We start from the raw sequence: 22,703 nt of genomic DNA on the forward strand, positions 1-22,703 counted from the left end.
CAATGAATTTACTGCTAGCTACACTGAGTCCACCATGTGAATCTAAGAATGATCCAAATTGCCTTAGTTGGGACTTATATCTTGTTTTGAGAGAGAATGTCTTTTCTGTGGATGACCATAAGCCACTAAACCTTAATCAGTTTATTAAAAAGATGTAATCCTGTCAATAGAAACTCAATGCCCAGTGTACCAGCGGGGCTATGGACTTTCTGCCATGTGTTGGTTCCCCATCCCCACTGTTGAATGACAAGAATCGCGTGTCTGTGCTGAGGGATGTGGACTGGCTGGGGTTGGCCCGAAGTATGCTTTGCTGGGACACAACACGTGGGCCCGTCGCTCCCACCACCGTATTCTGTGTTATCTGCAGGATGGGATGCCTCCACTCGACATAGCCAGGGTCCTTTTTTTTGTCCCCTCGCTTTCTATGCCTGGGGACTGCATTGGTATTGGATTGTTGCCATGCTGCAGGCCAAATGGAGGGTCAGGTCATAGGTACAAGGTTCTCAGTATACACCAGAGGGGTGGCATTGTGGGGATCAGGGCCGGAATCCCATTCAAGGCCGAGAAAGTTTGAGTGGACCCTGAGAGACACTATGTGTTAGTATATGGCTCACTTAATGGCCTCCTCTGTAATTTAGAGGTAATTTATGCTCTCATACCAGCTGACATACTGTTCTCAGTAGATAAACATTCTCTCAAACTGGCCCTATGCCTCTGGGTTATCAGAGGGGACTTCAATGCAGTCCTTGATACATTTCTGGACCGCTCGACTACACCCCTCCCTCAATCCCATCCTGCTTAACGCTAGCATGCCAGGGGTTAAATCACTGGGGCCTGGATGACACCTGGCTTGACAAACACCCTAGGCAGCAAGAATACTCATTCTATTCCCCGGTTCACAAGCTTCATTCTCGCATAGACAGAGGTCTACATTCTGCACCTCTTCATATTCAGTGACCGCTGTTCAATATCACCCTAGAATTCTATCGGATCACAACCCTGTGGTAATGACAGAGCTTGGGGCACTCTGCCTCCTACCATCCCCACATGGAGATATGCAGTTTCCATGCTGCACAACATAGTATTTTACCAGACTTTACTTGATCACATTTCTTCATTCTGTCAAGAAAATGCTGGAACCATCTCCTCTCCACTAATAGATTAGGAGACAAGGTTTTTATTGGGGGGACTTTGCATTTAAAACAACAGTTTGAGTCCATCGGGTCCTCACAAGGGACATATTGACAGCTGAAACATCTCTTCAAGGCTGGAGCACACACTCGTGTCTTTCCCTGATAAATTAAAGGACTTAAGAGGCGATGGTACTCTTCCGCTGCCATGAACGCGCTAACTACCTAGCTAAAGTCGATAATGAGGGAGATAAATCTAGCCTTCAACTTGCGAGTCTCGCTACCCCTCGAACACCAGACTCTGTCTACCTTCTCATCTCGCTGCTCAAGGGGGGGGGGGGGGCATATTTTGCTGGCTATCAACACTGCTTCCCATGACTATTATAAAGAGTAATAAGCAGACCCCATTCCCCCCCCCCCCTTCACATCTGCCAGTGTCTGAGGGCTTATTAGAAAAGTTTGTTGCATACATCCTTCATCTGTTAACTATGAACACATGTAAACCTACATGGCGCCATAATTCCTCAGGATACTTTCGGTGCTGTTGGGTTTACCCACGGTTAATGTTCCCGGCATAGACGAGCTGCAGCTGAATTGTATGCACAAGTTGCTCCAGTCTTGGTGCCTAAACTGGCAGAAATATATGATGCCATCTAGTTTGGTGGTCAACAATAGAAGGTTCTGGCCCTTAATCAGTAAGGCTAGGTCAATCTATATAAGCTAACAACAACACACATGCCAGTACTGATACAAAATCAACAAATTACTTACTCACATCACATGTGACACTCATTGTGATTGAAAAGAAACACATTTATTTTTTCTTTAGGTTCAGAAGAAATTTCAAGATCCAAGTGTTTAAATTTATGCAGTCCTATTAATTTGCAATATAGTCTATTAATCATTTTCCATAGACCACAACAAATTACAGCACATACATGACATACATTACATGTAGTGTGTACACATATAATTTAAATGATACTAAACATTGAATAGACAACCAATTTGTGCCGTGAGAAATATAAGTTAAGGTTCCGCACAAAATTGAAAAAATGACATACATGTGAAAAACGAACCAAAAGAAAAATAGAGGAAACAAGACCAACATGGTTGGAGAGTATATTTCAAGAACTACCTATTAGTTTTTCAGCACAACCCATGTCTAGATGAGGACCAAACAGTGTAGTATTCAGTTAACCTGGGTAATTCATTCAGTGACTTGTCAAACATTAAAAAAGAAAAACATCGATACATAAAAGGGTTAAGGCACTTACTCCAATTAGGCTCTATTTATTACATCACAGATCCTTTTAACCGCTTCCATGTGTCGGACGGCCCCCGGCCGTCTTGACGTCACGGTGGGCGTGTGCGGAGAATGGCCAGGGGCCGTCTGAACCACGCACGCGTGGAAGTTTTCAGCACCACGGGGGAATTCCGGCCACAGCGAAGCGGTTAATTCTACAATCAGCGAGCATTAAAGAAGTCTCTTCAAGGATTTTCCTTTTGAAAATACAGCGTCATCATCTTCTCTTCAGAAGAACAGTCCTTCTCACCTTTCCAGCCACAACTTTTTCTCAAATAAACAGAGCCTAATTGGAGTAAGTGCCTCTACCGAATGACGCGATATCCTTTGTATAGTAAATTTTGAAACAAAAATCTGACTTAAAATCTTTCTTTTGCTGTCCACTTTTGCCATAGGCTTAAACCATTTTCCACATGGCATAATCAAGAAACCCATGTATGGATTAGAGATTGGACAATCTCTTACAAGGTTATGGGGACCTGGATCATTGGTTCCTGTGATGTTTAAGTAGTCAAATCATAAGGATCATTTCCATAATGTTAAGTAGCATCATCATTGTGAGAAGTTGGCATGATATATGATGTCACTAATTCTAGTGTACACCTTATATCAGTCCAAACAACCCTTATGGTGATTGGTTGTAAAGTCAACCTTATAGACCAGCTATCCTAGTGGTAGTATGGACAAGAGCAGTCTTAGGTTAACTCTGAATGGCATGTGAAGCCAGCTGTTATACCATATGTAATCCCTTGAATACCAAATGAAAGGACACCACAACAGATATATATAAAAATAGAATGTATTTATTCTAGTCGAACCCTCAGCACTCTTTATGAGATTCGAGGTAAGTACAACACAGTCTTATTTAAGCATACATTAAGTCACACAGGTAAGTAATACAGTTAGGCCCTAGGGGCCACGCAAACCATATACTAAGTAAGTGGTATAAGGACCACTGTCACGAACACAGGATAGGCCTAGAGAATCGCTGGGGCTACACTATACTACCAACAGTTAGGAAGTGGGAGGCCCACGGGATTCAGGTGCAGAGTGGAAACACTCACGCGTAATGCATAAAAGTCGATAGAATTACTAGCAGTTAGAAATAAGCAGTTTTAGGACACTTCTGGTATAGCTAGAAAGTCGAGACTCGGAAACTAGACCCTAGGATAGTCAATACCCTTGTGAGCACCGAAGTACCCAAGTTACCTAGCCCACGGGCTGCGGGTGCATAGGTTTGAACTTGCGTCAGGTTTCGTCGTTGACTTCTATGGATGCCTGAAGGAAAGTTGCTGACAGGCAGTCAGTGAAGAGTGTCCGGTGGATCCCAAGGTGGGGATCAAGAAGGAAGGAACCTGCAAGCAGAAGGGACAGAGTCTAGGTCACCAGCCAGGAACCAGGAAGGAACCAGGCGATGTCGTGAAGATGCAGGTGAAGAGGTGAAGCTTGTCGCAGCAGCCACGGGTACCAGGAGACGTCGAGGACGACCAGGACCAGGAGGTGAGCTGTCCCACGAAGGCTCTTGCTGTCGGCGGCGGCGAAGTCGAGTCAGGACCCAACAAGCCTTGGCAAGCGGAACCCACGCAGGATGGAGGACTTGCTTCTGGTGCAGTCCAGGAAGGTCTGGGGTGCTTCTCTTTCACAGAGGAGCGGGTGCCAGTCTGGAGGAGCCGGACCAGCAAGATGAAAGTAAAGGTTCGTCGTCGCAGAGGCTACTAGCCAACGGGCCAGCAACCGGACAACACGTCGAGCAACACAGGTGCAGAAGGGCTCCACGCAGAACACGTGAAGTGTGGGGAGCTGGTCTTCTTTGCAGATGGTGCTCGGGAGTGGGGCTTCTCAATTCCCCAAGCACAGCCTCGAGGAAGCCTCAGAAGTCGCGCTAGTCAGTTACTAGCCACTTTTACCAAGTCGCCGGTCCCACGTCCCTCGTCGCCTCAACGGGTCTCAGCTTCGCTGGAGATGTGGATCTGGTTCAGAGGTGTCTGGAAGTCTCGGCGCTGGTCAGTCTCTGCAGTCGTCCCTCGTAGGATTCAGTCGCAAAGCAAGCAGCGGTCGCTGGATGGTGCCTGGTTGCCCAGGGTGGTCACTCCTTGGCCACAAGGGAGATTTCTTCAGTCTTCTTCCTGAGGTCGAATGTCGAAGGTCCAGAGTTTCTTTTCAAGTTGCAGATTCAGGTTAATCTAATTTAGCAGGGCTCAACTAGCTACTAATATACTGGGCTAGTGGGCTGGGATACCTGCAAGGTCCCTCCTATGGGTGGGACCAGGAAGGGGAGTGGCTACACCCCCTTTCCTTTGTCCAGTTTCGCGCCAGAGCTGGGGCTGGAGTGCCCCAGCACCGGTTTGAACTGGACTATGCATGGGACACCTTGTGTGCCCCAGGCAGTGTCTCGTTTCATTCAACCCTCCCTGCCCCAATACACTAAATCCTGTCTAGGGTGGTGCTCGCACCTCCCAAGGCAGGAAACCTATTGTCCAAGCCTCCCTCGCTGGAAGGACTCCCAGCAGCAGGAGGTCAGACTTGTGTTTGTGGCAGCAGGATCCATTTTGTGATGCTGGGGCTCTGGTTAACTTTAACGGGGTAAGTAGGTTTCAACAAGTCTTCTCCCTCTAGAAGGGAGGAATAATATCCTCATTGCCAGAAATGGTATGGGGGTATTATTCCAAAGTGTTAGACACCTTACACGACATGTTTCGATAAAGCCAAACCATAGTTACCATAACCGTTTAAGATTATAAGGTACTTTAAGAGTATATGGTAGGCTATATCATAGACAGGCTCAGCTCATGCTAGAGCACCATCTCACATGTTACCAAGCACTCTGCCTCCAGGATTGTTAAGGCCTGCCATAGGAGTGGCTGATAGGTACACATGTGTCTATATATAAGGTAGGTATAGGAATACTACACCTAAGCAAGGGGTGATTACACGACCTTGCCCCAGCTGAGTGATCAGCCAGTTGTGTCATAATGGAAGGCCAGGCCAGGGGTGGCATAATACATGCTGCAGCCCCTGGTAGGCCTAGGGTACACCTATGCCCTGGGTACCTAAGGTACACTGTACAGGGGCCAATAAGGTGATCCTATCCAATTGGGTTATGCACCTAGAGTACATAGTATTAGTTTAGAGAGAGAACAGCTGGGCTGTGGGTCTGATTAGCAGGCCCAAAGCCACATCTAAGTAAAAAACCAGTGGAGCAAAAGCAAAAAGTGGGGGTAAACATAGAAAGCAGACCCTACTCTCCTACAATCATCATCACAATGCTCTTTAAAGGGCTGATCGGAAACTCTTGCATTGGGATCCTCTATATGATCAGGAACAGTAGTAAAAAGTCCTCCTTTTCCCAATATTCATCCTTGCCTTGGTCTTGATATTTTTATTTTGTACTGCACTTTATGCAGTTCCGAAAGGATCATCATCAGACTCTTTTGTACCTAGGAGGGTTTGTGGTGTACATGGGAATGCCTTCCTAAATGATGCATGTTCAGGCACAAGTGGCATTGGAATGTCATTAACTGATATTCAAGTAATTCTCGAAGATTGTGACATCTTTTGTAGAATTGGTTTTGTTGACAGTGCCATCATTGATGCTGTCATCAACAGTGTTGAAGGAATCGCCTTAGATAGGGTCATAAATGGCGGCGGCGTTTATGCAGTCAAAGGATGGTGCCAGTGTGGATGAAGTCAGTCATCGTTGGTTGCCTCATCGGCAGTGTTGTCATCAGCTAGGTTCTCCAGAAGAAGTCGTCAATGGTTGTCCCTCTGCCTCATTAGACAGTTTATTCTTCAATGAAGACACCAACCTCATCAACGGACTCCTAAGAGGTCTTGTTTTTTGGAATGGGCTAGACAGAGCATGGCTTGTGGGCTGACCTCTGATTTTTGCAATCAGCACGACTACCTTTTATGAGTTTTCTCTGATGTTAAGGATTTCCATTCTGATGTTGATTTTGAAGAACACTGAGTGTGACTGAACCGTTTTTTTATGCTTTACCCTTGGAAGTACTCATATTTCTCTTCAGAGTTGCGGGTTTCTCCCGATTTAGATTTTTTGATAATAAAAGTCTACCTTCTCATTCTTTCAGGGTTTTTGTAGAAAATGTATTTTGCATCCTTTGCCTTATAGTTCGAATATAAAAAATATATGCAGTGCTTGTGAGGGTCTTCAGAATGAAGCCTCTTCCTGCTACAGGCTCCAAACGGTCTAAAAAGACTTACTTTAGAGTACTCAGCCATGTGTAAGTCTTGTCAGGTTAAGAAAGTCTTAGAGATGGTGGATATATTCCCAGAAATTAAGAACTAAAATAGTAAAATCATGTGTGACTGGCCAAGCACAACGCAAGGGATTACTTCACACACAACCTGGGGTAGACATCCAGGCTATGGTATCCTGGGTGGGGAAGGGTTAATGCTGTTGACTATGTTGATTGGTTGTAGTTGGATCTTTTAAAATGATGTGAACAGGCTACCTCTGTGACTATGTTAAATGTTTTGCACCTATGCTTAACACTGCACTGCTTTCTATGATTACAGAAGAAGTTCCAGATAGATGACGGGGATGATTAAAAAATGCAAATCTATGGAAGATCCAATACAGGAGTGCTCCAATTACCAGTAGGCCATAAATATCTTGAATATGCTGGAAAGACGGCAGACATCTTAACTTATTGTGTATAACGTATCTTGGATTTCATGGCATTCTTACTAGGCAATCATGATATAATGCTGCTGCAGCCTAGATCTCGCTAAATGTACATCAGAAGTTAGTTGCCAAGATCTGTTGATTCCAAAGAATTTGTACTGATGAACATTGAGAGTAAAGACAAGTCACGCTGTTAAACAAAACAGACCTTGAACTATTTATACCTTAAACATGTTATCTGAACTCTAAGAATTGGGGTTGTTACATTACACTAAGAATTATCTGATAATTCAGCAGGAATGATTTCTTAGACTGGACTAGTATGTGGGTGCCATGCACAGGGTACTTGGATTTAGTATGCACATACAAATTGCTCATAAGAGGGACCAACAATATTAACATCGCTGGTTATTTTACAGAAGTTAAGTAGAAACTATACCTCACTGCCATGTACAGTGCTGTTATCAATGATATATTTTCAGATGCTAGTAGGTCTGTTACCAATATATTAATTGAACATGTCATGAGTGATGTAATATGTGGGGGTACAAGCAGTGTAAGGCAAAGGCGCGAGTTATAGTTGCCGGAGATAACCAAATTTCAGTGGTTTTGTGAGGTTAAAACAATGTTTCAACAGCCATTTTAATTTAACTATAACCTCCATTTAACCTTCGTTTTTTTCAGTTTAAGTTTGTTTTCCCTAAAATGTAAAGCATATTATATATATGTAAATATAAAAACATTTCTTTAACATGATTCAGGCCACAAAATGCAGTCATCGGGCTAACCACAAGGGGTCTCAACATTCCAGCTAAATAGCATTCAGCTGGAATGCTTTAAAAAACAGTGGCAAGCTCTCCTGGGATCATGCATTCAATGACCTAGGAGACTTACAGTGGTTTTTTCCTAAGCTTGGTGGTGCCACTGCCACTCCTAGGTGCACCACCACAAATAAACTATATAAAAATAAAACCCATGAAGGTCATTATGAGACGGTCCAGGGACAGAGCAGTGAATATTAATGAGCTGCCTTACCGCTTAAAGGAATGGAGACCAAGTCATTTTATTTGATTTTAAACTTGAATGCCTTCATCAAATTTTTTTTCTTTCTTAAAAAAAAAAAAAACAGAGCTAGGAGTCTACTCCTGCGCTGCCATTTGTTTTTCTATACGTTTTTTTTAATGTGTGCCCCAGTCCCTCCCTGGATACACACACCAATGCCAATGCTGGTTGCTGCAGTGGGAGGCTCATAGTCCCCACCGCTCCCCTGCCAGCAACCATCCTGGGTGCAGACAGAAGCCGGCTTCATTGGGTTGCTCCAGCTAGACAGGAGCAAAGCTATCTTTCCTGCCAGGAAGAGTGTAGGGTGAGAATTACATTTATATTCCCTGCCTGCACTCTTCCACGCAAAAAACAAGACCATGTCCTCCCCAGGACAGTCGGTCTTCAGGCCCCAGGGGATGGGGTACCCATGACCAACAAATGGCTCGGAGAGGGAGAATGCATGCCCCCCGCCCCCCCCCCCTTTTTAATTCTGTTTTTGAGGACAGGGGACCGAGTACCAGAGTCCGCAATTGGCTGCCTTAACATCCTAGTTGACTTTGGGGCAGCCAATCAAATCTTATCTTTAATTTATAAATGCAATCACTGGCACAGTTGATTGAAAAGAAAGGGTGCTTTCTGGAGGAAATGTATGCCAACACAATTACGGATTCATTAAATAGCTACTCCAATGGAACAACCATAATGTTCTTCAGCCTTTTGGTAAAAACACTGAACGAGGCTAAATGAGTTGTGTCATAACAGTGACAAAATAGATTCAGAGAGAAGAATCAAAATAATGGATTACCTAGCTGTTGGCCTGCTCAGCTAGGTGAATTACCAGCAGCAGCACAGTTGGGACATGAATTGCATGTACTTTGAGTCTCAGCTATGCTTTGAACCCTTAGGTGTACTGTTCGAAATCTACTCGATTCTCACAATGTAACATTGTAAACTACTTAAGCAGACGTGGTGTCCAAACTGCAATATAAATGAACAACATATTTAAAGCTACAGGAAAAACGATGTCTAAGTTTCGGTTGGAAAGGAAAAGACACAAGATGCTGCACAAAGCTTTCAACTTCAGCAACCTGTCAAACTCATGCACTCCTGTTCGAGCTGAAAATTCAAATCATAAATGACATCTATCCAAATTTGGGGTGTGATCACAGAGTAGTCTGAACTACGCTTTGGAGCAATCGTCTTAAAGAACAGATGTCAGTACATAAACATAAGCTTTAAGGGGAAACTGAGGCACCTCTTTCTCAAGCTACACGCACAAGCATCAACTGATGCCAGACAAACATTTTGATGAAATATTTTTTCTATATATTTTTTTCTTTTGGTTAATTTATCTTTCACTTAAAATAAATTTACTTTTTATGTTTTAGTTAAATTGCATTTATGCACTGCATGCACAATCTGCCAATAGTATGGCATGGTTTCAACTTTCCATAGTCCAGGGTGTGGTTCTCCAAACGCTTCTGTTAAAGTCCAGAGTTTCATTTGGTTTTGTGAATGTGTGTGATCTGTAGGGTGAATATATCAGTTTTAATAAGCTATGAATTTTTGGTAGTGGGTTGGTACCAGAGGTCTATACTAAACTGATCACATATTCTCTCGGTTGCTAGGTATTGTCTGGCATGTTCTGTTTTCGATTATCCCTGTTTTTTGTTTTTTTCAATTAACATTTTCTGCAAGTATCCACTTGGCTCCGGTTTTTCTATTTCGTCGTATCTTTTTTGTAAGGCTTATTTTATGTTGTGACTAGAAGCGAGGACATCATATTTTGCGGGTTACAAATAATAAACAGAACCTCGACTCTGTATACGAGGCAGACTCTTCATGTGGAGTGAACGAATAAGCAGTCTCTTGCATTGCTCTGGAACCATTTAGACAGCAAAATGGATTGCCTCGGGAATGCCAATATCAGAAAAACTGGAACCCATGGCACTTCAGCACTGTTTTGTACTCTTACTGCAATGGGATACTGTGTGCAATCATGACCATCCTTACCTTCGAGAACCGGACAGCCACCCTGTTCTAAGAGTACACTGCGACTTAGCCCAAAAAGTTAGAGATGGGCACACCAGCCAACCACTGGGATAAGGACACACCACCTGTGAGAGCCGCCAGCTGCTAGGATTACCACACACTTTGTTACGCAGAGAAATTACAGCATCACATGTGCAGAAGCATTTACAACCTGTGCATACAACAGTCATTTTGTGCACCTACTCGGAACCGGATGATCCTTAAGTGACTGGGTTCCATTACAGAATACCTTCACCTCCACAATGAAGCACTGGCTAGGCATGCAATGGGTGGCTTATGCTCGGAGTGTACTTCAGAGTGAATGGCCTACATTCCAGTCAAACTGAGCTTGATATATAGAAATATTTACAACTACGTCATGCCTTGCAACCTTACAATAGGGATCTGACAGCCTTGCCCTAGTTTAGTACACTAGAGGGCAAGCTACTGATGGGGCACTTGGGGGACCATAGATTCTCCAAAATTTACCAGACCCTAGTGACGAACAGCCCCACAACCCTAGCCTCTCTATGGGCCTCATAGGAGATGGACATAGGACCCATAGAGGATGACTGGTCCGAGGCACTAAAATCACCATCTGGAGCCGCAATCTCCATCCGACTACGTTATATTCAATTCACATACTTCAATAGGGTGTACTACACCTGACAAAGATTACGGTGGGCTGTATGTATCACCTCTACCCGGTGTCTTCACTGTCACTCCCAAGACGGCACCTTCCTACACACAGTCGGGACATGCCCCACTCTTGATTAGCAGGGGTGCTACAAAGTCTATCCGCAGTATTAACATGGGATATTCCTCGATCTCTCAAACTCATGCTCTTCCATTGCACAGATGAAATTGGGGGTAATCATTATAAAAGATATTTATTATTTTTGGGCCCGACCATTGCAAAACGGGATATTGCCAAACTTTGGAAGGCTTGACACTCCCCCTCGTGTGTCGACATGGAAGGGAAGCATGGATTATGCTATGGAGTTAGACTGACCCCTATTCATTGCTCGTGGATATCTACAAAAGCACATTAAAATATGGAAACAGTGGGCCACCTATAGGAACATACAGATGGAGACGCACAGTACAGAAGATCATCAATTAATGAATGAAGTTATAACATGCTAATAAAGATTGAGGGTTTATACGGTCACCATACATCTGTAACAGTGACGCAAGTAACCAAGAATTGCATGCAAGTAACTAGACGCAGAGTCGGGATTAGTTTGAGGCAGTTGTTTTTGTTTAATGTGTGTAATCATACAATACTGGACAAGATGCGGACTGCAATTTTTCTCCAATATACCAATGTGAGGATTTCTAAGTCCATCATCATATGGAAATCCTGTATTGACCTTCACAAACTCAATAAAATGTGTTTTAAAAAAAAAAAATAAATGAGCTTGATATTACCTACCTAATCAGTTTGCCTTAAAATTGCATTGTCAAACTCTTCAACCTATAATTAAGCTACAGTGCACTTGGTACATGCCTTGCTAAGTCGCTCCATGGATTGAAAAGACTACTCAACAGTGTTCTTTAGGCAGCCCACAGCATAGGCAGGCAAACGAGGGACCCCTTCACCACAGCAGCGGAGTTCAGTCACATAGTGGTACGTTGGGGCAAAATCGATAAATGCAATTCAAAGAGATAATGAGCCTATGTGCGATGAACTTAGTCCACAACCACATCCACACACCCACGTTCAGCGTATTTAAGGAAGATATAGCAGAGGTATCAATCCAAACCGTTCACATATTAAAAGACTTTGGCAAAAAAAATGGCAAGGTCATCCACAAGAGCTAGTGAAGCCCAACCAAACAATGCATTACCCATACAAAGGTACAAATTTACAATCAGGGCCAATGGAATTAGGCAATTCTGCGGCTGCTGCGTTTGATGCGTTTGACGCATGATTATAAATTTGCCGCATATGCCACGTAATCAATCATCTGCTGCATAACCTGACGATTTTCAGATAAAAAAATGTTTCTAGCTCAAACAGATCAAAAGTTACTCAATTTGTGCGGATGCGTGCACCCCACCCCCGCTCCCCCTTTGCGATTAACTGCTCATCTTCTAATGCTTATTGTTGTATTTGAGTATTAAAATTGTAGTAATAATGTGAAATATTTGCCCAGACATGGTTACCTTGTGTAAAAATGGCCAAGTAATTAAGCAATATTATCAATGTGCTGCAGTATGTCACATATGCCACCCATCTCACAGCAATCTTTAACGGCATGTTTGCCGGAGGGATATTCCCAACAGTCTGGAAAAAGGCATCTATCCTCCCCCTGTTGAAAAAAACTAATCTGGATCCCTCCGACCCAAACAATTTCCGGCCTATCTCTCGTCTCCCATTTCCGGCTAAGCTTGCTGAAAAGGCGTTAAATTACCAACTCACAGCTTTTGTAAGGAACACCTCACTACTGGATCCCTCACAGCACGGATTCCGGGAAGGACACAGCACCGAATCCGCGCTGATCACGGCTACGGATCAGATCAGATTTACGGTGGATCGGGGAGGCAGAGCAGCCTTGATTCTTTTAGATCTCTCCGCTGCGTTTGACACCGTCCATCATGGTCTGTTGATGGACCGACTTAAGAAAAGTGGAATACAGCAAAAGGCATGGGACTTGCTAAACTCTTTTCTTTCCGATCGCAGCCAAATAATTTCCCTGGAAAACATTGCTTCCCGACCTTTCTCGCTGTCTTGCGGAGTCCCACAGGGATCCGCGCTGAGTCCCACATTTTTCAATATCTACGTCTCCTCCTTAGCGCCCATTGTCAGAAACCACGGTTTTAGCGTTACTTCCTATGCGGACGATACGCAAATTGTTGGGTCTCTTTTACCCGGCCAGGAACTAAGGTTGGACCTGAATTTTCAGTCTTGTATGTCCGAGGTGGCGCAATGGATGGCAAACAACTGCCTTAGGTTGAATTCCAACAAAACCGAGGTTATGTTCTTTGGTAACAACCCTAGTTTCTGGACTCCTGCATGGTGGCCGCAGGAACTGGGGTCCCTTCCCACTCCCGTAGACAAAGTCAAGAATCTTGGAATGGTAGTGGATGCTAAGCTGTCCATGGCATTACAGGTAAAAGCCGTAGCTTCTAAGACCGGCTACATCCGGAGAATGTTGAGGAAGATTTTGTTCCTGCTTCCGCAGGAGCATCGACAGACTGTTGTAGTGGCCCTGGTTACATCTAGACTGGACTATTGCAACAGTCTTTACCTCAACATTCGGGAAGGCCTGTTGCATAGACTGCAGCTTTTGCAGAATGCCGCTGCCAGACTCCTTACTGGCATCCCTAAGTTTTCGCCAATATCAAAAGCCATTCGGGATCTACACTGGCTTCCTATTAAATATAGGGTCCAGTTTAAGTCCCTTTGCTTGGTCTTCAAGGCCCTTCATGGAGAAGGCCCAGACTTCCTTATCAACAGTTTTAGAAGATATGTCCCTGCCCGACATCTTCGTTCGTCGGATGCTTGTCTGATTAAGGTCCCTCTTACAAGGAAAGTTAATTGGGGAGGTCGTAGCTTCTCTTACGGTGCTGCCAAGTTGTGGAACGGTTTGCCACTTCACCTGCGTTGCATGGAAAATTTATTCCAATTTAGGAAAGCGCTGAAGACCTGGCTGTTTGTTAAATAATTCCTGAGTTTTGGTTTATGGAGTAATGGAGAGCGCCAGGACACCTGTTTGGTAATCGTGCGCTATATAAATTACGATAACATAACATAATTTACCTTTTCTTGCTGCTTAATTTAGTCAATCTGAAGAATGATTTGGTCAATATCTTCTGCATTATTCCAGTGGCCCTGCTTATAATCCCAACTCAAGGTTGGCTGGTTTTAAAGTATCAGTTTTGAAAGCTTAACTAAGATGGAATAATGGAATAAAGACGTGCTTTTACGTTTAAATTGTAAGAAGAGGAACTAACACTCGAGAACCAGAAGGCGTGTGCCTTTATCAAACTTATGTTAGGTTGACAGATCAGAGTCTGGTAGTAACTTGGCTTTATGCAAGTGAAACACCCTGCCAGGTATAGCAGCAAATATTCCTACATTGGCAGGTGTACATTAAAAAATGTACAGAACTTGGAGAATTGGATTCACACTAAACTAAACCACAATCATTACATAGTTAACATGCCATGTGGAAAATGGCAGATTGTGAAAACGAGGTGTCCAGAGTTGTATAGGACAGCAGGATTGGCAAACTTCAAAATGAGTCTTAGGACTTGGACGCTCAACTAGTCCCTGGGTGATTCATGAAAGCACCTTGATACCCCAAGTTTATGGTGCCATACAAGTATTCTTGAGTAATGCTCCAAATTATAGTTGCAGTAGTGAATGCTGTTATGGTTATTAGTAGAGCACATGATTTACCCAGGAAGGAACCCTACAGTGGAAAGCAGAAGCTGCGTTGTCCAAGCTTAGATTGTGACTAGGTGAACATCCACAGCTTCAGTTTCCTTCAAAATTCACGAACTGAGGAGGCAGCTCTTAGGTGCAGGGGAAGGTAGATCCAGAACTTGGGGAAGAGGCAAGAGAATGCACAACCACTGCATCAGGTTCTGTGCAAATATGAGGGCAGCGGAGGTGTATGAAAAGTTAGTGGAACTTTAAGAGATTGTTGAGGTAAGTGGGGCCAACTTTGTGCAAAGCATTGTATGTGCGCATGGGTAGAAGAGTGCTTTTATGTGAATTTGGAGCCATTGGAGTTTTTACAGGTGCAGGAAGTAGTTTAAGTGTGAGTTTGGCTACTAAGATTTCTATGGTCTAGAGTCTACTGTCAGTTGTACGTTGATGAGGTCCAAGTTACGTTATGTTATTCGCCATTTGTAGCGCGCATGGATACTCGGAAGTGTCCCAGCGCGAGAGCCAGTTCAAAGGAGACAGGGAGGTGTGGACCGTGGCTGGGTGATTAGTTAAAAAGCAAGGTTTTTAGCTGCTTCTTAAACAGCCTAAGGTCGTGGATGTTCCGAAGCTCGAAGGGCAGGGTATACCAGGCCTTGGCCGCCAAGACAGGGAGGGAGCTACCGCCCATTCTAACGAGGCGGTAGCGAGGAATAACACCAAGGCATTGCCCCGCGGAGCGGAGATGTCTGTGTGGCACATAGAAATCAAAGCGTCTCCTGAAATACATGGGCCCTGATTTGTAGAGGGACAGTGGGCGATGGTGAGAGCCTTAAACAAAACACGCTGGCCCACCGGGAACCTATGCAAATCCCGGAGAGATTGCTTAGTGCTGGACCTACCAGGAATACCCAGTAGCGTTCTAGCGGCCGCATTCTGAACAGTCTAACTTTTTTAGCTGGCAACCAGGAAGACCGATGTAAAGGGCATTGGCGTGGGTGACAGATCTGTAGTGTTGGTGGGAAGCCATCTGAAAATCTTTGAGCATCTTGAGTATGTGGAAGCTGAAGGTGGACAGTGCATTTACATAGCCGGTCACAGAGAGCTGGGTGTCAGAGATTCTTTGCGTACGTTTGTGGGGTACAGTACAGCAAGCCACCAGGTTGAATCCCATAGCGAGGTGTCTTTGACGAAGATTACTACTTCTGTCTTGTCCGTGTTGAGCTTGAGGAAGTTGATTTTGATTTACCTGGCAACTTCAGACAAGTAGAAGGGGAAGCTGGTCGAGGTGTTCAGCGTTTTGTCAGAAAAGGAGAGGATGAGTTGTGTGCCGTCTGTGTAGGATATGTTGATTCGTGGATAAAAATAATCTGGCGAGTGAAGCCATGTGGGCATTGAACAGGGTGGGGCTGAGCGATGATCCTTGTGGAACTCCGTAAATGAAGCTGGAGGCGGCTGATACAATAGGAGCCAGGTTAACAGACTAGGTGCGCTGGTAAGGAAGGAACAGCCAGTGGGACACAGGTCCTTGAACGACGATTTCGCGCAAGCATTAAAAGAGGATGGGGAGGGAAACAGTGTCGAAAGTGTCAAAGATGGATTAGTTACTTTTACCTGTAATCCTAGTTCTCATCCAGGGGTATACTCATCAAAGTCATAATCTATGAATAATCCCCGCCCATGTGCGGGATCCCGGAGCATATAGAAAATACATATATATACATATATATGCATATGTGAAAACATATACATGCAGCCTAAAAATGTTTCAAACATGGCAAAACTGTAAATTACATAGGTTTGCATTGCAGTGCCCCCTAACCCATAAGGAAAAACTGAAGCACCAAGCCAATTGTCACACAACAATGCTTTATTGCCATAAAGCAAACCTGTAATTGCAGGCATTTGCCTGTAGGTTGCAGTAAAGTATCAAGAAACAAAGAAAACTGACACCTTGCCTTTAAGGCATTAGAGTAGGGGGACCGTGCCTTTAAGACCTGCAGGAGACCCCTTGCTCCCATGATGCACCACAGGTGGCAGTTGGGCCAGTTCTTTTTGACGATGCACTCGCACCTGAGTAGATCTGCAACACTAACTTAAGGAGAAAAAATGCTCGTCCGGGGAGGTGGGTGGGTCGCTTAGGACTTTGATGAGTATACCCCTGGATGAGAACTAGGATTACAGGTAAGTAATTAATCTTTCTCATCCAGGGGATACTCATCAATAGTCATAATCTATGAATAGAGTAGCAAGCCCATACCCAAAGTCTCGCGGACGAGCAGTTTAGCATTTAGAACATGCATTAATATCACATTAGCATAGCAGTTATGCAAACAAATTCCTCAAAGAGGCCTGCCCCACCTGGGCGTCGGCCTATGCGTCTGAATCTAGGCAATAATGGCGTGTAAAAGTATGTACTGAGCGCCATGTAGCCGCTTTGCAAATTTCAGACATGGGAACGTTGCGAAGGAGAGCTACAGTTGAAGCTTTCCCTCGAGTAGAATGTGCTTTTGGTCTACCCTGCAGAACCTTGTGAGACAGTTGATAGGACAAGGCTATACATGAGACATACATCTAGAAATTGACCTCTTGGAGGCGGCCAGCCCGGTATTCGTTGGACCGTAATTGACAAAGAGCATGTCAGACTTTCTAAGCGAAAGCATTTTAGCAAGATAAAATTTCAATACCCTCCGGAGGTCGAGAGAATGTAAAGCTCTCTCCGGGGGAGTGGTTGGCGGAGGAAAAAAGGTGGGCAACGTGATCACCTGATTAAAGTGGAAGTCCGAGACCACCTTGGGCAGGAAGCTCGGATGAGTACGTAGAACCACTCTATTAGCATGGAAAACAGTGTGAGGTTCCTTGCAGCAGAGGGCCTGAATTTCACTCACCCTGCGGGCAGAAGTGATGGCTACTAAGAAGGCAGCCTTCCAGGTCAGATGCTGCAAGGATGCCTTATGAATCGGTTCAAAAGGGGCTCCCATCAACTTAGAGAGAATAATGTTGAGTTCCCGGGAAGGGGAAGGAGACCTCACTGGTGGAAATACTTTCTTAAGCCCTTCTAAGAAATCTTTGACTACCGGCATCTGGAAGAATGAGACCTGGGTAGGAGATTTCCTATAAGCTGTGATAGCAGCTAAGTGGACTCTGATGGAAGCGTACTTCAACCCAGACTTTGCCAAGTACAATAAGTAGGGGAGAATAACCTGTTCTTGACCCCGGATCGGATCAAGGGCGTTATCTCTGCACCAAATGTAGAACCTCTTCCACTTGAAGGCATAAGACTTCCTAGTGGAGGGTCTTTTTGCCTCCCGGAGGATGTTCATACAGTCCGCTGGAAGATCTAAGTGTCCGTATTGGATGAATTCAGGAGCCATGCCGTCAAGCGAAGAGAGGGGAGGTTGGGATGGAACACTCTCCCCTGGTCCTTGGTCAGCAAGTTCGGTAGGCAAGGCAACCTCCGGTGTGGCACCTCTGACAGCTGGAGTAGATCCGGATACCACCACTGACGGGGCCACTCCGGAGCAATCAGGATCATCCGAGTTCTGGTCCTGTAGAATTTCTGTATTACAGCTGGGATGAGAGGGAGAGGAGGAAAAGCGTACAGCAATGTCCGCGACCAGCTGATCAAAAGTGCGTTTCCCCGAGATCCCCGTTGGGCACCCAGTCGTGCGCTTCGACGAAGTCTCTGCTGAGACCGTCTGCCTGCAAGTTCAGGGTCCCTGGCAGGTGAACAGCAATGATGGACAGGTCTCTCGCCAGAAGCCATCGCCAGATGGACTGAGCTTCCAGAGATAGGACTCGTGATCTGGTGCCTCCTTGCTTGTTCAGATAGAACATAGTTGTTGTGTTGTCTGTCTGAATCTGAACATGGTTGGTTTGGAGGGACGGATACAGGGATTTGAGAGCTAGATGGACTGCTCGTAGCTCCAAGAAGTTGATGTGATAACTCTGTTCGGTATTGGACCAGAGACCTTGTACTTGAAGCTGGCCCATATGAGCACCCCAGCCCTGCATGGAGGCATCTGTGACCACTGTCTGTGCCGGAGGCGCCTGATGGAAAGGGACGCCGTGAAGTAGATGGGAGCGTTTCATCCACCATCTGATGGGAGTCTTTGGCAGCTTGGTGAAGACAAATGCGAACCTCCCAGCAGCTGGACCTCTGCGACCATTGATCCTCTAGTTCCTGTTGCAGAGGTCGCATGTGAAGATGTGCATTGGGTACAATGTAAATGCACGAAGCCATCGACCCCAGAAGTGACGACACTTGCCTGGCTGTGGGAAGTGCCGCGTTGAGAAGCGTGTGACATTTCTGAAGCATGGATGATAACCTCTCCTCCGAAGGACACACGCTTGCCCTTGCGGAGTCCAGAGAGGCGCCCAGGTAGTGAATCCGCTGAGTGGGATTGAGGACCGACTTTTTGTAATTGACCTGTAATCCCAGCGAGTGTAGAAGTTTGAGGCAAAACGAGAGATGGCTCTGGAGTCGAGCAGGAGTGGAACTCTTCAGGAGCCAGTCGTCTAGATAAGGGTAGACTAATATCTTCCGTTTGCGGAGGAAGGCAGCTACCACCGCCATACACTTTGAGAATGTCCGTGGAGCAGATTTGAGGCCAAATGGCAGAACTCTGTACCGATAGTGCCGACGAGAGATCTGGAACCTGAGAAAGTTTTGGTGTTTCACTGAGACAGGAATATGGAAGTAGGCATCCTGTAGGTCGATGGCACACATCCAGTCTCCCTGGTGAAGATGCGGGAAGATCTGATGTAGAGCCAGCATCCTGAACTTTTCTCTCCTGACAAATCCGTTGAGCAGACGGAGATTGAGAATGTGTCTGTACTCGTTGACCACTCCTCGTTTTTGAACAAGAAAGTACCGGGAGTACACTCCTTGATTTCTCTGCCGGAGCGGAACCTCCTCTATGGCGTTTTTGGAGAGGAGAGTGGCTACTTCGTCCAGTAAATGCCGTTTTTGGATTTGAGGGAGGTACTGCCTCCGTGGGGATACCTGCGGAGGGGGAGACTTGAACCTCAGCAAGTAGCCAAGCTGTACAATATTCAGCACCCATCTGTCTTTTGTAATAGCTTCCCACTCTGCCAGGTGAACACTGATACTTCCTCCTACCGGAGTGGCGAACGAGCGCGGAGGAAGTACAATCTCACTGCTTTGAGGGCTGTTTGGTGGAGGACTGTTGCAGCTTTGAACTTCCTCTCCCTCTGCCACGGCCCCTTTTTTTGAAACTGGGACCTCTGTTGATTTTGAGAGGACCATTGGGGTGTTTGAACGCGCTGATGAAAGGCACGCTTGTCGCCCTGCCGAAAGCACTTGCGATATTCCTTGCGCTTTTCCAGTCCCACAGCTTTAACGGTGTCCAACTCTGCCTTCATTTTGGTCATTTGATCATCAGCGTGAGCCCCAAACAAAGATGACCCGTTAAATGGCAGATTAAGAATCTTCTTCTGCGCATCAGGCTTGAGGCCAGTTAGCCTTAGCCAGGCTGAGCGCCGAGAACATACGCCATACGAATAGCCATGTGCGGCGAGATCGGAAGCATCAGCAGCCGCACTGATTTGATTGGCTACAAGCCCACCTTCCTGGAGGATTTCAGTAAAATCCTGCCTGTCTTCTCTTGGCAGTTTCTCAACAAATCTGGAGAGGGAATCCCACATAGAACGATCATACCGCCCTAGCAGGGCTGAAGCACTAGCCACTTTCATGTGGGAGGCGGAACGGTTGCACATCTTTCTGCCATACCAGTCCATTTGCTTGCTGTCTTTCTCCGGGGGAACAGAAGACGACACAGAGGCAGAATGGGACTTCATGGCAGCTGCCACGATCACAGAGTCCGCTGGCGGGTCCGCCCTCAGAAACAAAGGGCCCTCAGCAGGAGCCTTATCCTTTTTAGCTATTCTTGAAGGTACAGAGTCCACCGTAGCGGGGGTGAGAAATGTGGCCATAGCTGGCTCCAACAATCCTGGCACCAATGGTAGCAAAGGTCTGGGTGCTGACCGGTGATGCAGTGTATCAAAAATGATTGAAGTGGGTGCCAGAGGGGTGTGCAGCGTGATATTCAATTTCTGCGCACCTCTACCCAGGACGTCAGAGAAAGTAGTGATGTCATCAACTGGGGACACTCGTGACGGAGGTGTAGAAGACAAGGTCGGAGAGTAGTCCCGGACCGAGGACCTTGTGGAGGAAGACCAGGTGGGCGATCTGGTGCGTCGCCTCTTGTGGGGGCGGTCGCTGTGGTGAGCCCTGGACCGTGATCTGTGCTTTGAAGGAGATCTTGGCCTTCTGTGCGAAGAGGGACGGTCCCTGGATCGAGACCGGCGTGGAGAAGGCGGCCTTCGACTACCCTGTGGAGACTTGCTCCTGTGCGGCGATATCCTCGAGGGAGAGTACGTGCGGGAATAGTCAGAGCCCGGACTTCTGCAGTCACCTGTACCCACACCCTCCAACCAGCGAGGAGAGAGTCCGAACTTCTCTGGTGCCTTAGGTGATCCTTCCGGAGAGGTCTGCACGATATGCAGGATCTAGATCTGACTCCTCTCTCCGTGGCCACTGCCCCTGTATCCTTCGACGTCGAACCCCTCAACGTCGATGACGTTTGTGTCACCATGGGTGCCAATTGCTGAGAATGGCGTTCAGTTCTCGACGGCGGTCTCGACGCTGATCGCCTACGGCGTTGCGGAGACATAGACGTCCATCTTCGTCGCCGAACAAGTGCTTGAGGTCGGCCTGATGACTTCGACGTCGACCTTCCATGCCGGCGACCTGGTGACTTCGACGTCGACCTCTCACGACGTCGACCTGGCGACCACGACGTCGACTTGGTGACTTCGACGTCGACCTTTCATGTCGCCGAGTGGGGGTTTGTCTTGAATTCGAACGACCCACTCGCGGCGAGACGTACGTCGCCGCATCTCTCGTCGCCGACCCCCTCGAGGGAGGCGGAGAGTGTCTCGACGTCGACGGAAGCCTCGACGTCGACTGAGACAGTCTCACCGGACTAACAGCCTTCGAGCCCGAAGGACTGCGCCTCGATGCCGACTTACTTCTTCGCGGCGGAGAATCTCGACGTCGAGATGAATCCCTAGACGCAGAAGTCATCCTCTGCTTCTTCGACAGTACCTTCGACGTAGACGGCGAATCTCCTGGAACCTTGGTCTTTCTGGAGTCAGGAGAGGTGGTGTGTCGCCGTTTGAGATTGTGAAGCTGAAGAAGGTGGTTTTGAGGATGAATGGTCGCCTTCACGACGGCTTCTCTCCTTCTCCAGCTGGGCATGTAGCTTAATGCGCTCTCTATCTCGCAGAGTGCGCTTGGAAAACTTCTGGCAGTGGGGGCACCGGTCAGGCTTGTGTGAAGTTGGCAAACACACAATACACACAGAGTGTGGATCCGCCAGTGCCATCTTATTGCCACAGGAAGGGCATTTCCTGAATAAAGCAGGCATTCTGACTGGAAAAAATATGGAATTCTTCAGGAAACCAGCAGAACACACCTTCAGCATCCAGAAAATGTCGAAAATTCTGAAAAAATCTGAACTACCACACTTTCAGTCAAAAAACTGAAGAGCTCAAGCTCCAGGATCCTCACAGAAGGAGCCGGAAAAAAGAACTGGCCCAACTGCCACCTGTGGTGCATCATGGGGGCAGGGAGTCTCCTGCAGGTCTTAAAGGCACAGTCCCCCTACTCTAATGCCTTAAAGGCAAGGTGTCAGTTTTCTTTGTTTCTTGATACTCTACTGCAGCCTACAGGCAAATGCCTGCAATTACAGGTTTGCTTTATGGCAATAAAGCATTGTTGTGTGACAATTGGCTTGGTGCTTTCGTTTTTCCTTATGGGTTAGGGGGCACTGCAATGCAAACCTATGTAATTTACAGCTTTGCCATGTTTGAAACATTTTTAGGCTGCATGTATATGTTTTCACATATGCATATATATGTATATATATGTATTTTCTATATGCTCCGGGATCCCGCACATGGGCGGGGATTATTCATAGATTAGGACTATTGATGATACTGCAGCCTACAGGCAAATGCCTGCAATTACAGGTTTGCTTTATGGCAATAAAGCATTGTTGTGTGACAATTGGCTTGGTGCTTCCGTTTTTCCTTATGGGTTAGGGGGCACTGCAATGCAAACCTATGTAATTTACAGCTTTGCCA

The 22,703-nt window shown here is 46.1% G+C and overlaps 1 protein-coding gene across 2 annotated transcripts in view; it reads right to left on the minus strand.

Moving 5' to 3' along the window:
* Nucleotides 1-22,703, minus strand: part of PRKACA (protein kinase cAMP-activated catalytic subunit alpha) — a 902,215-nt gene that overhangs the window by 742,092 nt on the left and 137,420 nt on the right. The window lies entirely within an intron of this gene.

This window comes from Triturus cristatus, chromosome 4_1 (genome assembly GCF_964204655.1).
Source record: "Triturus cristatus chromosome 4_1, aTriCri1.1, whole genome shotgun sequence".
NCBI classification, from domain to species: Eukaryota; Metazoa; Chordata; class Amphibia; order Caudata; family Salamandridae; genus Triturus; species Triturus cristatus.